Source organism: Triturus cristatus, chromosome 12 (assembly GCF_964204655.1).
Source record: "Triturus cristatus chromosome 12, aTriCri1.1, whole genome shotgun sequence".
In the NCBI taxonomy this organism is placed as follows: domain Eukaryota; kingdom Metazoa; phylum Chordata; class Amphibia; order Caudata; family Salamandridae; genus Triturus; species Triturus cristatus.
In genome coordinates, this window is record NC_140595.1 from 532397697 (window position 1) to 532410445 (window position 12749).

Sequence of the window (12749 nt, forward strand, 5' to 3'; positions counted from 1 at the left end):
CATCCATAAGAACAAGCTGCTTCTGTTCCTGCCACTGATTTTGCCACTGCTGACGCTAGCGGTAGCAAAGGCAGTGCCAGGGGTCAAAAGGGGCATGCTACGGGTTGCCGTAGCGACCCCTGTTGCCCCCTTGATGACATCAATGATTTCAGATGTTTTGGATCCAATTAATAAAGGCATAAAGACTGCATAAGAGAGTTCTATGGGAGTACTACTTTACTTACTCTAAAATCCCTTTGTAAATAGCCCCCTTGACGATGAATGGTACTGGTAGAGTTCTGGCACAGGAACCAGTGCTTAATTTGTAAAACAATAAGTGCCAGGGCACTGGCTAGGAGGCCACTGCACTTTGCACCAACCATTGCCACTGCTTGCACTGCCACTGATAGTACCTGCACAACTACTAATCACCCCTTGGTACCAGTGTAACAATTAAGACTGTTCGAGGCCCTCAAAGCTGTAAGACTGGCTTGGGCGGCTGGTATTAGTTGCATTTAATGTATATTGAATTAATAAATAACTGTTGTTCTCCTCATCGTTTAATTACCCAAACAGCGCCACCATGTGGCAGCTATCAAATGTGCCGGTGTTGACAATTAAGTGCCGGTGCCGAGCACCGGAAACCACTGGCACAAATTAAGCACTGGGAACCCTGTGATTTGGGGAGCAAGCCCTGTAAAACGTCTGACAGTAAAAGTAGAACAGTAAAATCATTTATCGCATGAAAAGTAATTTATTTTCAAAATGGGTTAATTCCCACAAATGTACATCTAGAAGGGTAACCTTAGGTACATGTGTTCTAGGTTTACATTTTTGTGGGAATTAACACAATTATGCACGGTTACACCCAGACATCTATTTCTCGATTTCAAGCCATACGCCGTCAGCCTCATATCCCTAACTGTCATAACCCTACCCCTAACGGATTTCAGTATGAGTTTTTAGTGTGTTTTGCACTTTTATGCAACACCCTTGTTTTCTCCACCACGGACAAACCCCTTCTACAAAACCCTTGTTAAATACGTGTGACCCCCTTTCCTCTCTGAAACATATTTGTTGATTACTCCAGCCTTTTGCAGGAGTAGAGTTCTATGTGCTGCCAAGATGGAATGCAACTTGGAAAATCTTTTGTGGATGCCCACCAAAGTGAGACCTTTTGGGTGTTCCCTTAAATATGCATTATTTATTAATTTGATAGTCTTGTGAAAATTGAGTGAAAAAGCATACAATCCGGAAGGAAGAGTACAGAGAGTGCACACAAGTAATTGCAGTGAATAGAAAAAGGAGGAGACGTAGAGAACAATAGAATGGAGATACATGAATGCAATTTTAAGGACATCATTGCAGCATATAAATATATCAGGGGGACTTAACATGAAATTACAGAAGAACATCCGGAAATATTGCTAAACACTAGGAGGCGTGCCATAGTGTTGTGACAAAAGAAGAATGTAGGAAGCTTGAAGTCAGAGAGAGCAGAAAGGAAGGGACCCAAAAAGTGGAAGCAGGAAGGTGCACAGACCGGATGGACAAGGAGGAGGTTGCAAAGCATTCAGTGTTGTTGGACACCAACTGGTCTGAAATGGCATCCTAATTTTGCAATGCAACTGATGTTTCAATCATTTGCATCACAAAACGCAGATTTGCAGGTTCTCACAAAACGTCCTTCCTTCGTTAAATGGCCCTTAGGAACAATGGCTACTTTTATTTAAAAAAAAAAAAAAAAAAAAGTCGGCATGCAGAGAATTCTATCAGGGGCTCTCCCTGATAGAATTCTCTGCATGCCGACTTTTTTTTTTACATTTTTTTAAAACACAGAGATGCCCTAGCCGTAACTCTTCTGCCCCAGAGGCCGCCGGTCACCGTTCACAAGATGGAAGCTATCTCATGGGGGCAGCTTCGACTTTGTATATTGGTTACCGCCTCATGTTGTTTGTCTATAACCTGTCAATGGTTTACAAACCCGTTTGTGGTTGTAAAGCTTTGTTACATGCCATTGCAAGAGGGACGTCCCTTTCGCATGCCCGCTTCTTTGCGATTTGGAACACGTTTCAAAAGAAAATAGGCACTTTGCAAAGCGCTAAGACTTTTCCAGTTTGCCTCCAGTATTTGTGACTTTTGCTTTTGCCATTGCAAATATATATACTTCACAAAGACAACCCTATATGTCCACAGTACAGGGGGTCAGTACATATTATCCAAGCGTTATGTCAAGTGGGGCTCAAATAGAAGAGGAGGCATCGGCTGTACAATCTAATTACCAACATGATTTCATTTCAACTTAATTGCAAAAAAGAATCATTCTCAGAGCACCAGCAACTGCCAAACTTAGGGCCTCAGTTACAAGCCCATTGCCCCACAGCGCCGGTGGGGCAATGGGCCTGCCCATATTTACAAGGCCATGTAAGGTCATCCTGCGTGACTTCATGGCCTTGTAAATATGGGCCCCTTTAAGGCATTACTATGTGTGATAGGGAGGCTCAATGGGTGCCATGGAAAATGACACATTCCCAGCTTTACAAAGTGTGGTAAACCTGGGAATGTGACAGAATCATACGCCTACCAACGGGAGGCGTAGGAGTGGCGCAACGAGGAGAAATACTTTTATTTCTCCACATTCTTTAGGAATATGGCATCAATTATTGTTTTTGTGGAGGACGGTGTCCCTTCCTGCACAAAAACAATCATTACCGCAATGCAGTCACCCTTGCAACATGATGCAAGGATGCCTTCGCTGGCACATGGCAGCCAATTGTGTGACAGCGCAGGGGAAACTACACAGATGCGTAGTATTGCTGTTAATATGATGCATCCCAGTGCTTTCAAAATGACACAGCTCGGCACAGCTAAATGGCTTGCGATGCCGCACTGTGTCATTTTGTAGTAAAGGAGGCCCTTAGTTCTGCCTTCTTGCTGAAGAACCCAGAGGATCCTTCTTACATCGTTCACCTCGGATCCCAAGAAGATCACCTGTGGTGTCCCCCAAGGATCATCCCTCAGCCCCATCCTTTTCAACACCTACATGACCCCCCCCCCGATGATTGCATGGACTGAGCATCATCTCCGATGGCACTCAGCTCATCCGCTTGCTGGCAAAAGACACCTCCACCAGCTGAGCCAACTTCCACAGATTCATGGTGAACATCGCGGATTGGATGAAGGACACTAGTCTCAAGCTCAACTCGGACAAGACGGAAGTCCTTATATTTGGGAACATCACCTCTCCATGGAATGACGCATGGTGGCCTGCTGAACTCTGCCCATCCTCCGTCCGACAGACCACGCCCGCAACTTCAGCATCATCTTGGACAGCCATCTATCTATGAAGAAACAGGTAAACGCAGTCTCATCCACCTGCTTCCACACCGTAAGCATGCTGGGCAAGATCTTCAGGTGGCTCCCAGTCAACACCAGAAGGACGGTCATGCAGGCCCTCATCATCAGCAGGCTAGTCTAAAGGAACACACTCTCTACTTAGGAATCACTGCATGCCTCAAGAAGAGACTACAGACAATATAAAACTCAGCAGCAAGACTCATCCCCGACCTCCCCAGACGGACCCACATCACACTGCACCTCAAGAATCTATGCTGGCTCCAGATCCAGAGGAGATGCCATTTCAAGATGCTAAGCCATACAAAGAAGACCTACACAACAAAGGACCAGCATAAAGCAACAAACGCATGACCTTCCACCAATCAATTAGACACGTATGATCGGCATCCCTCCTCCTCGCAGGCACCCAATGGATCTGCCGAAGTCAGAGCGGAGGATGCTCCTTCTCACACCTGGCAGCCAAAGCTTGGAACAACCGTCTCCTGCCTCTCAGGACTGCCTCTTCACTCTGGGAATTCAGGAAAGGGCTCAAGACCTGGCTGTTCAAAAGAACAGAGCACCACGAAGCAGCTAGCAACTTCAGCAACTCCAGCACCTTGAGACCCTCACGGGTGATTTGCTGCCTTCTACAAATCCTGACTGATTGATACACTGTGTTATCCCTATGCATATTTGACATGTATAACTTTCCTGATAAAGGGAAACGGAGGCATTTGCCAAAGAAATTACATTTTGTGTACATTTCCTAATTTTCTGGCATGCTTGTAAGCCATACACCTCCTCCTACAAATTCCCAATATTGTGGTATACCCACAAGCAGACGGATACCGTAAATGTGTGAATCTATTTTTCTTCCTTGCGAAAATAATTTTATAAGTGAAGGCTTCCTTTCCACAACACTGACTTGGGTGTATTCCAAGCCCTTACTACACTTTCAGTCCCATTTATGTTCCATTTATACATTTAAGAAGTTCATGGGAGTCTGGAAAGGCACTGCAAATGTTTGTGAATACCCCCAAATGTGTGACTGGGGTGACACACAATCTGCATTGCCTGCAACCATGACGTATGCAGCATACAGCAACTATAATCAATTAGAACCCGTGGCACGTTGGCATACCGGGAAAGGAGGGCAATGAATGGTACTGTGTCCGGCGCAGATCCTTCAATGCTCAAACATCAAGAGTCCTGGCAAGGGTGCTACTTGATTATAATCACCAGACGCCGCACCAAGTAACTCAGGGGTCTTTTAAGTGGCTCCCTGATGCGGTTTTCCTCCCCCTGCAGGGCTCATACATTGAATTCATCTACAGGAGTTTCAATTCCCAAGGACAGTGTAACGGCTGCTACACATTCCTGGCTCCTACCAATTGGAGCATTCCCTGCTAGGTCACACGACCACGTGGGACATTTTTAAAGGGCTGATTAATACACCCCATCTCCAGCAACGAGCGCACTTTGCCCTCACTGGCCGGTTGAAACTCTCATCCATTGAGCCCACCAGCATTGATTTTCGCTCAGGGCTAATTGGATGCCCTTGCCTCCCTACTGACTCTCCATAGATTCCTGGATTGATTCCCCTTATCTACATACTAGATATTGGGTGCTCACACATCCCGTCTTGATGATGACCTCATATTGCCAGAGGTCGAAATGTTATTGCCAGTAGACTTATGCAGACTACTATTCCATTGTATAAAATTAACCTAAGGAGTCATATGTCTTTTGTGTTTTATGTGATGCACTTTTTTTCTATTGCTCACTTATCACTGCACGCCTCTTAACTTAAATGTGAGCATTGGATCTGAGCTATATCCCCCAAAAAAGCTTGAGAGTATTGAAAATATGCAAGGAATAAATTAATTACAAGTAAAATGGTGTTAGAGAAGTGAGTCATCCGTACGCTGTATATATAAAACTAAGAGGAGAGAACGTGCCCATTGAGGCATACTGGAGGCCGCTCCCATTGAAAGGTCATGAAAACAAGTCAGGCTAGTGGGTTGTTAAAACAGTGACAAACGTATGATGAGTAGGAGGATCATCGACTCTTCAGATAAAAAGATACGGGAATAATCCTACAGTGTGGAGGGACTTATATAGCCTGGACCCCAACCTGGTACCCTAAAAGATTGTGGTAGAAACACATGATGGGGATTGACTAAAGATCCCATGTGGCATCAATGAAGAAGAGCTTAAGTGAGAGATATATTTGTGGTTTGATAAAGGTGGTCCACATTGGTACGATACCACCGAAACACGTCGATGCCTCTAGCAGACTAAATCTGTAGAACACACCGGCATGTTAGTTGGAAATCCTATACTAATCAGATGCCAGTTGTGATCAAGTATACTGATTAGTCAATAAGCTGAGGACAAAGTGTTCTGTCGGTTGTGTTTTATCTCTCTTCTTTTCTGTGGTTTCCCTCATTGTTTGTATTGTTTTTTTAGACTGTATTTAATATGATATTACAAATGAGATGATGTGTTGATGGTTGGATCAATTTTATTGATTTTTACATCGTGTTTACAGTTTACTGTGCAATAGATGTTATGTGTTATTTTAGATGGATATATTATGTATTTGAATATGAGAGTCAAATCTTTTGCAATATATCTTTTTAATAAATCCTAAATATTTTCTCATTCGTATGTCAGTGCCACTATAGTTGATAAATGAGGTTTGGATGTATACATGAGATGTGATTGAAATTAATAAGTGTATGTTTGACAGAATTGAACTTGATTTTAGACCAAGGAGAATTTGAATTTTTACATAAATTAATTGCAAGACAGCATAGTTTATCTGTCTGTTTCTGCTTGCCTTGGTAAATTGGTAATTGTTATGTCTTTAAATTAATTAACATAAACTGTTTCTCAATTGAGACTAAATGGCTGTGTGAACCATTGTTTGGCTCCAATACTTCAGTGCACTGCAGCACATAGGACTCTTTTCACTATACACATTCCCAATCTAATACCGAAGCATCCATTCATCAACACAAAAGTCCACAAATCTAGTCAGTGGCTCGTGCCATGATACCTCACATCTGTAGTTGTTATAGCTAGATAAATGCCATCAAATCCCAGCATCATGCACAACACAATTCAAAAGATTACCTCAGTGCTCAGTGCAACATACCCCATATGACCAAACAAATAATAAACTTTATCATGCCCAAACACTCCAACTCAGCTACTGATCAGACCCCAAAGACCTGCCATCTAGCTTTAAGCTCCAGGATCATTGCTTACCACTCCTGTCCTGCTGACAGCATTTACACTAGACATTCCCCACTACCAAACGCAGATGACCACACAATCACTCCCTCTCCTCCTAATGCACCGTAACTACCTCAGCTCCAATGCAAAGCTATGCAGTTCACATATTCCATTGCAGCCCAAAAATCCATATTCTTTCATTACGGGTTAGCATAATACACAATAACAGACGTCTCTCTGCAGCTGAGGACAGAACATTATGGGAACCCAATAACCTTTTCACAGATAGTTGACTTGAAGCATGGTTTACACCGACACCCAAAGATCATATGAAATTGCAACCCGAGATAGAAAATTCCATTCACCTTAACTTTCTGCGCCTGCTAATTCCTGGAGAGCACTATTACAGTATCCTAAGAATGGGATCTTCTGGTTTCACGTTACTCCCTGCACATAAGGTGGATCTTTCTCTGGCTTCAGTACAATAGCCAACTGGGCCAAAATCATGTTTGGGGTGATCCTCACAAGTGATTGCAAAGGAAATGAACAGCTTCATTAAGATCTGGGATTACAAAATGGTCTGTAGCTTTGTCTGTTTTCATGAGTTATTCTCTATATTTTCCACCAGTTTCTTGGCCTGATGCAATCCTTGGGATTGTTTAGATGTATTCAACTGTAATTGAGAGAGTTCCAAATACTTTCCAATTGATCTATGCGAGATCCTAAGAAAGCAACGTCCCCTTGCGGCTCATTTAGACAGGCTTCAAAATATTTTGTAATTGTTTCCATCTTTGACATAATTTCACTAAGAATTTGTTTTTTTAAGTTCAAAATAGTACACACTTTTTCAGAGTCACTTTCCTACTTGTTCATAGAAAGATGCGAGGCTGCTCCTGGGATCTAATCTTTTTCTTCCTTGGATGACCAGGCCTTGGGCCTCTCCTTCATCAGCTGATCTCACTATTCTCTGTTACTAGCCTTCCAGACACTGAGAAGAAGTTCATTTGGGTCATGGATAAGTGGGGTGGCATCTACATGTGGCTGTCACTTTCCACAATATCCCACAAGGCCTCACTCACTCATCTCTGGCTAAGAGGCCCAATCCAAGGCAGATGTCCACATCCATGAACCAGAAGTGGTCACCAACCAGTGGTGACTCGTGTAGGGCAGAAGCTTCTTTAGACCTGGGATCCTACCAGGAAGCTCCCTGGCAGGAAGAACTTCAAGTGCAAACAACACAGTATTTCCTGCCTTTTCATCACTACCAGACTGCAATTATTGCCAATTTTGACACACACTTCTCTTCATCAAAGGAAGGTCTTTGTTGTCCCCTCAGAATGCAGCACACATGGGAGGAAAAAATGAGGAGAAATAAAGATATTTCTCCTTGTAATGCCTCCCCAGGGAAGGCATAGCATTTTGACGTATTCCCAGGTGTATCACTCTTGGTAAATCTGGGAATGTGCCAAGGTCCATGGATGGATGCGTGGCAACACCCATGTTCCACCCATGAAACACCTTCTGGGGGCAGAGTAAAGCAAGGCAACAATTTGCGCTGCCATGCGTCACTCCAGATTTACCAAGCCAGGCAGGACCACGCAAGGTGGCCTTGCGTGGCTTGATAAATATCAATCTAGGTTTTGAGTTGCCCGTGCGCTACCTTGTATTACGCAAGGGCAGCCCAAAACTTTGCTAAATATGCCCCATAGTATCAATTCATCTGAACTAATAACTACATTTAATGAACTGAAGATGAATACTTTACTGCATGTAGTATGTGTTGTGTTCAAGCATACCACCAGATGTTGAGTTAGCATAAGGAGAATCTTGCTGTCAATTGCACTAGTTAAAGATAGCTAGCTGATTTACACAGTGTGTAGTTATCTTTGTCGTATTGGATCACCGGGCAATGCAGTGAGGAAATAAAATCCCCTAAAAGGAAAAAGGAGCATGTGAGAGATTGAAAGAAAGAGGCTCATGTAGGAGAAAGTAGCATCTTGGCAATTGGCCGGGATACACTAAGGTAACAAGAAGTTCTCGTGGTATACGCAATACTCCTGACAAACGTCCTGGTGAGGACATTCATTGACATCAAGATGCAGCTTTTCCTGAATCCTCCTCATTTTGCTCAAGGCATGGGTGACTTTTGCTGGGCTTTCGATGTGCCTAGCACTGGTCCGCCAACTCTCTTCAGGCCTCTTTAGTTCTCTTGCATGATTGGTGGCATCCACATTATCTTAAGCATGACTCTCAATAGAATGGGTGCCTTTAGAGCTCTAACTACTGACTTCTTTTATCTACAGTGTAATTAAGTGGGACTCATTCTCTAGACCCCATAGTATAGATTTAACAGGAATGTGGTGCTCATTTAGTCTTCAGTGAAAATGAAAAGAATTAAGGCATGAACATCGGCATGGAAAGAATGATTCATTTTCTAATATTTAAAGCATACTATTTACATACCACTTACATATGTAGACCTTTCGAAGAACTGTTTAAAATGAATAATAAGTTATCTGACCTGGTTCTCATCTCATTGAGTTGAACCTGAGATCTGCAGATCACACAAACACCTCATCACTGTCTATGAAAGCAGAGGGCACTAAATTGGAAGGAATCAAAGACGAGGGTGTGATTTTATACTGCTAAGGCGGATATGGTCCTATTTCTCCTAAGTAAGTATAATTGGAAAGAAAGAAGTGAGGACACCGAAAGTTACACCACTTAACTGAAATAAATCAAAGGGAATGGTATATTTTCTATGACACAGTACAAGATGATTGTTCAGATGGCATACTTTCTTTATTCACATTACTTGCATAGATTCCTAAGGTGGTCAGAGCTAGTATTCAGCTAAAATGTGTTTTACCCCAGAGAGTGTGTCCGCCCAGGGCTTTCTCAGGGCTCACAATTATTATAGTACAATCATGGTTGACAAAAAGAAATTGTATTACTCTTAATTAAGATTTGGGCATTTCAATGAGTGTTTCAGTTCTTTGCAGTGGAGCTGCAAACAGTGAAAAACGGTGAATGCTTTTTCCATTGATTTCATTTCTCTACATAAGGTTTTAATGATAAGTTCTGGGATGAAATAAAATGTATTCTTGAAGAATCTCAGGAATACATGGGAGCGAGAAGTGGAAAATATGATACACCAATGAGAGTGAATATAGGGGGGGTCCAACTAGGAAGAATTTGAGGAGATAGAGGTGACACCTGGGCATTTAAATCCGAGAAGATCTTCACATGTATATGCATTAAAATATATGAATGGTCAACTTCGTCAATGTCCACGTCAAATACCATCACCATAGAACGCAACTGGGCTGGGGGTCCTGGTATATACAACTTGTTTATGTTGTGGTTTAATAATTCACGCTTAATGCAGATTCTTAGATTGAAAAGAAGAATATAATAGGGTAATATTGATATTTGGAAAATACAATAATGGGTGATATGAGACTGCTAAAAATGGCATATGTATGAGAAATGTTGAGTTATGTTTACAAATGTAAAACTAATAAACATATTTGAATAATTTTGTGACATATTGATAATTTTGAAAATATAAGATACTGAGGCTGGTTTAGAGTTTGTTAGACAAGCTAAAACGCTACAGACTACTTTGTCTGCCAAACTTTGGTCTGCCATCCTTATCTAGATTTGAGAGAATCACCCCCTTGACTTTTGATTGAAGTCTACCTCTGGTGGAGACACCTGCTTTGGGAGTTTGTTATTGAAAAACAAAAACAGTTCAAAGTTTGGTGAACAGAAGTCAAAACCAATGGTCGCCAATCAACCACTCTTTTTAGGTCTCGCCTGAGCCGCGCGGCCACTGAGAACATCAAAGCGGCCGCGAAAGTGCACACCATTTGCCAGCCTGCGTGACTCTCTCCGCCTTAGTGCGCACGACGTGCCCTACCCCCCTTCCTTATCCCACTTCCTGCTTGTTTCTTGAGGCCTGTCTCATCTTTGTCAATGTTAGGCCTTTTGCCCTCCCCCTCCTTGTTATCCATTACTCGTAAGTGCTGTCCCTTCTGACTGCAGGCCACCACGAACCTGTTCTCTGCTACAGTCGGAGGTTGCTTTTGATTCAAAACAAATCTCACCATTTCTGCATTCTGCAAACTCGTTATTTGTAGAATATCGCCACTGCGGTGCTGCTGTGCTGTACGCAATCTGGATAACGGCAGGCTGCGGACCTAGTGTAGACTCGAGGTGTCGGGCTGTTCTCAACATACGATAATTGTCATCACACAGTGTATGGCGCTTAATTCAACTCCAGGGATAACTTTTTGATACCTTTGGCATTACATGAATTTATTACTTAAAGAAATCGCACCGTCACCTGTGCCAGGCACGTACCTCACAGATGCCCTCTTATCAGTGAGCTTACTACGCTAGCATTCTCTTTGAAAACACACCACTAGCTTTATCTGAGAGTGACTTTATTTGTGTATACTTCACCGCCTAGTACCTTTGAGGACACTGTGATAGTGGCATCTGTGCATACACTGTACTCACATTATCTTTCAATACTCCGCTCTGGCTGGTATCCTCTTGGGGTACACTGCACTAGCGTTGCTTGTGCATATACCCCACTGGCGTTTTGTAAGTGCACCTGGCATCATCTGTTATACGCTGCATTACCAGCGTCTGTGAGGGCCTGGTATTCACTCCACTGCACAGGCGTCATCCATGGCTGCACTTCATTGTCACTATCTGTGAATGAACTGGCCTAGCGTACAGTGTACACACCATAGTCACGTTATCCCTAACTGCACTGCCTACCACCACCTGGGGCTTCCTTCTTAAAATCGAGATATTTATTTCCTACGTCACGATCCCCACCCCTTCCGGGCACAAATACATTTGATTGACTCGTGCATAGAGCGCGCACTGGATTCCTATTATGTTGTTATAAGGCTCGGCTTTCCTCTGGATTTATAAATTAACTGATTGTGTCTGGATAAACTCTCTATAACAAGCATTGGCATAGCCAATAGGTCTCGCCTTTGGGACCTTATAAGTGTTTAGCCATGCAACAGTTGATGTTGCATCAAGGATATTGGGCAGCATAACTAAACACTTATAAGGTCCCAAAGTCGAGACCTATTGGCTATGCCAAAGCTTGTTGTACTTTGTAGGGAACAGCTGTGACGACGGTTCTCTTCAAGGTACAGAGAAAACCGCTAGGCCGGCAGCATCTCTAAATGTGACTGATTGGATACTGTTGGGGTGGAGGATGAAATGTCCTCTGCCATCCCAATGGACAGCATTTCATTCATCAAAACTGAAAATCAGGAATTTTATCCTTGCCGATTAACATTTAGCCATTTGTACAACTCCTCTTAACTCATGATGGTAATACAATGATATCAATTAATTGAATTGCTTACAATCTCTTCCTCCCCTTATACTGCCATTTTTTCTGTTTAGTTTCTCAGTAAAAATGTTTTTGAATATTGTTCTTTATGTTACCAGATGATATGTATGTAAAATATCAGATATTGTATCGCAATTTTTGACTACCGACAATTTTGTCCAGTGTGTTAGCACTGCTGTCTTCTTAAACATTGTTCATGTCCTAGAAACAAAAAATATTTAAATAACACATTTCACTAAACTATAAGCCACTACTTGATCACATTCTAATATGGCAACAGAGCCACGGTCACCTGACACCAAGTTAAATTGAGGGGTTGCTCCATTATATTTATTTAGCATCATATGTCCCGTTAATGTGCGACGAGAACTACATAATAATATAAATTGGTGTCTCCCATGGACCTTTACCTGAAAAATCCTTCATGATACACCTATGCCATTTCATTTCACTCAGGTGTGTGATACACACCTTCTTCAAGCACTGAGTGTGCTTTCTATGCAAACCCTCCTTGAGTATATAGGCGCTTTGTATGAACGACAATGTTGAGAACTTATCACACTTTATTTTATCTATTTTGCTCTGTTTGCATTGTCCACTGCATAGAACTGAAAGGCATTAATTGAAATGCACTCGTTTCGGAGTCAAAAAAATGAAGTAAATCACTTATTTTATTCAAAAGTCTTTTTATTCAACAAGTTGTCCAATACTGGCACACAGCCAACGCGTTTCGTTCCCAATTCTTTGCCAGTGGGAACTTCATCAGGGCTGTAACATTATAGATAAAAGACGACATAAATAACACATA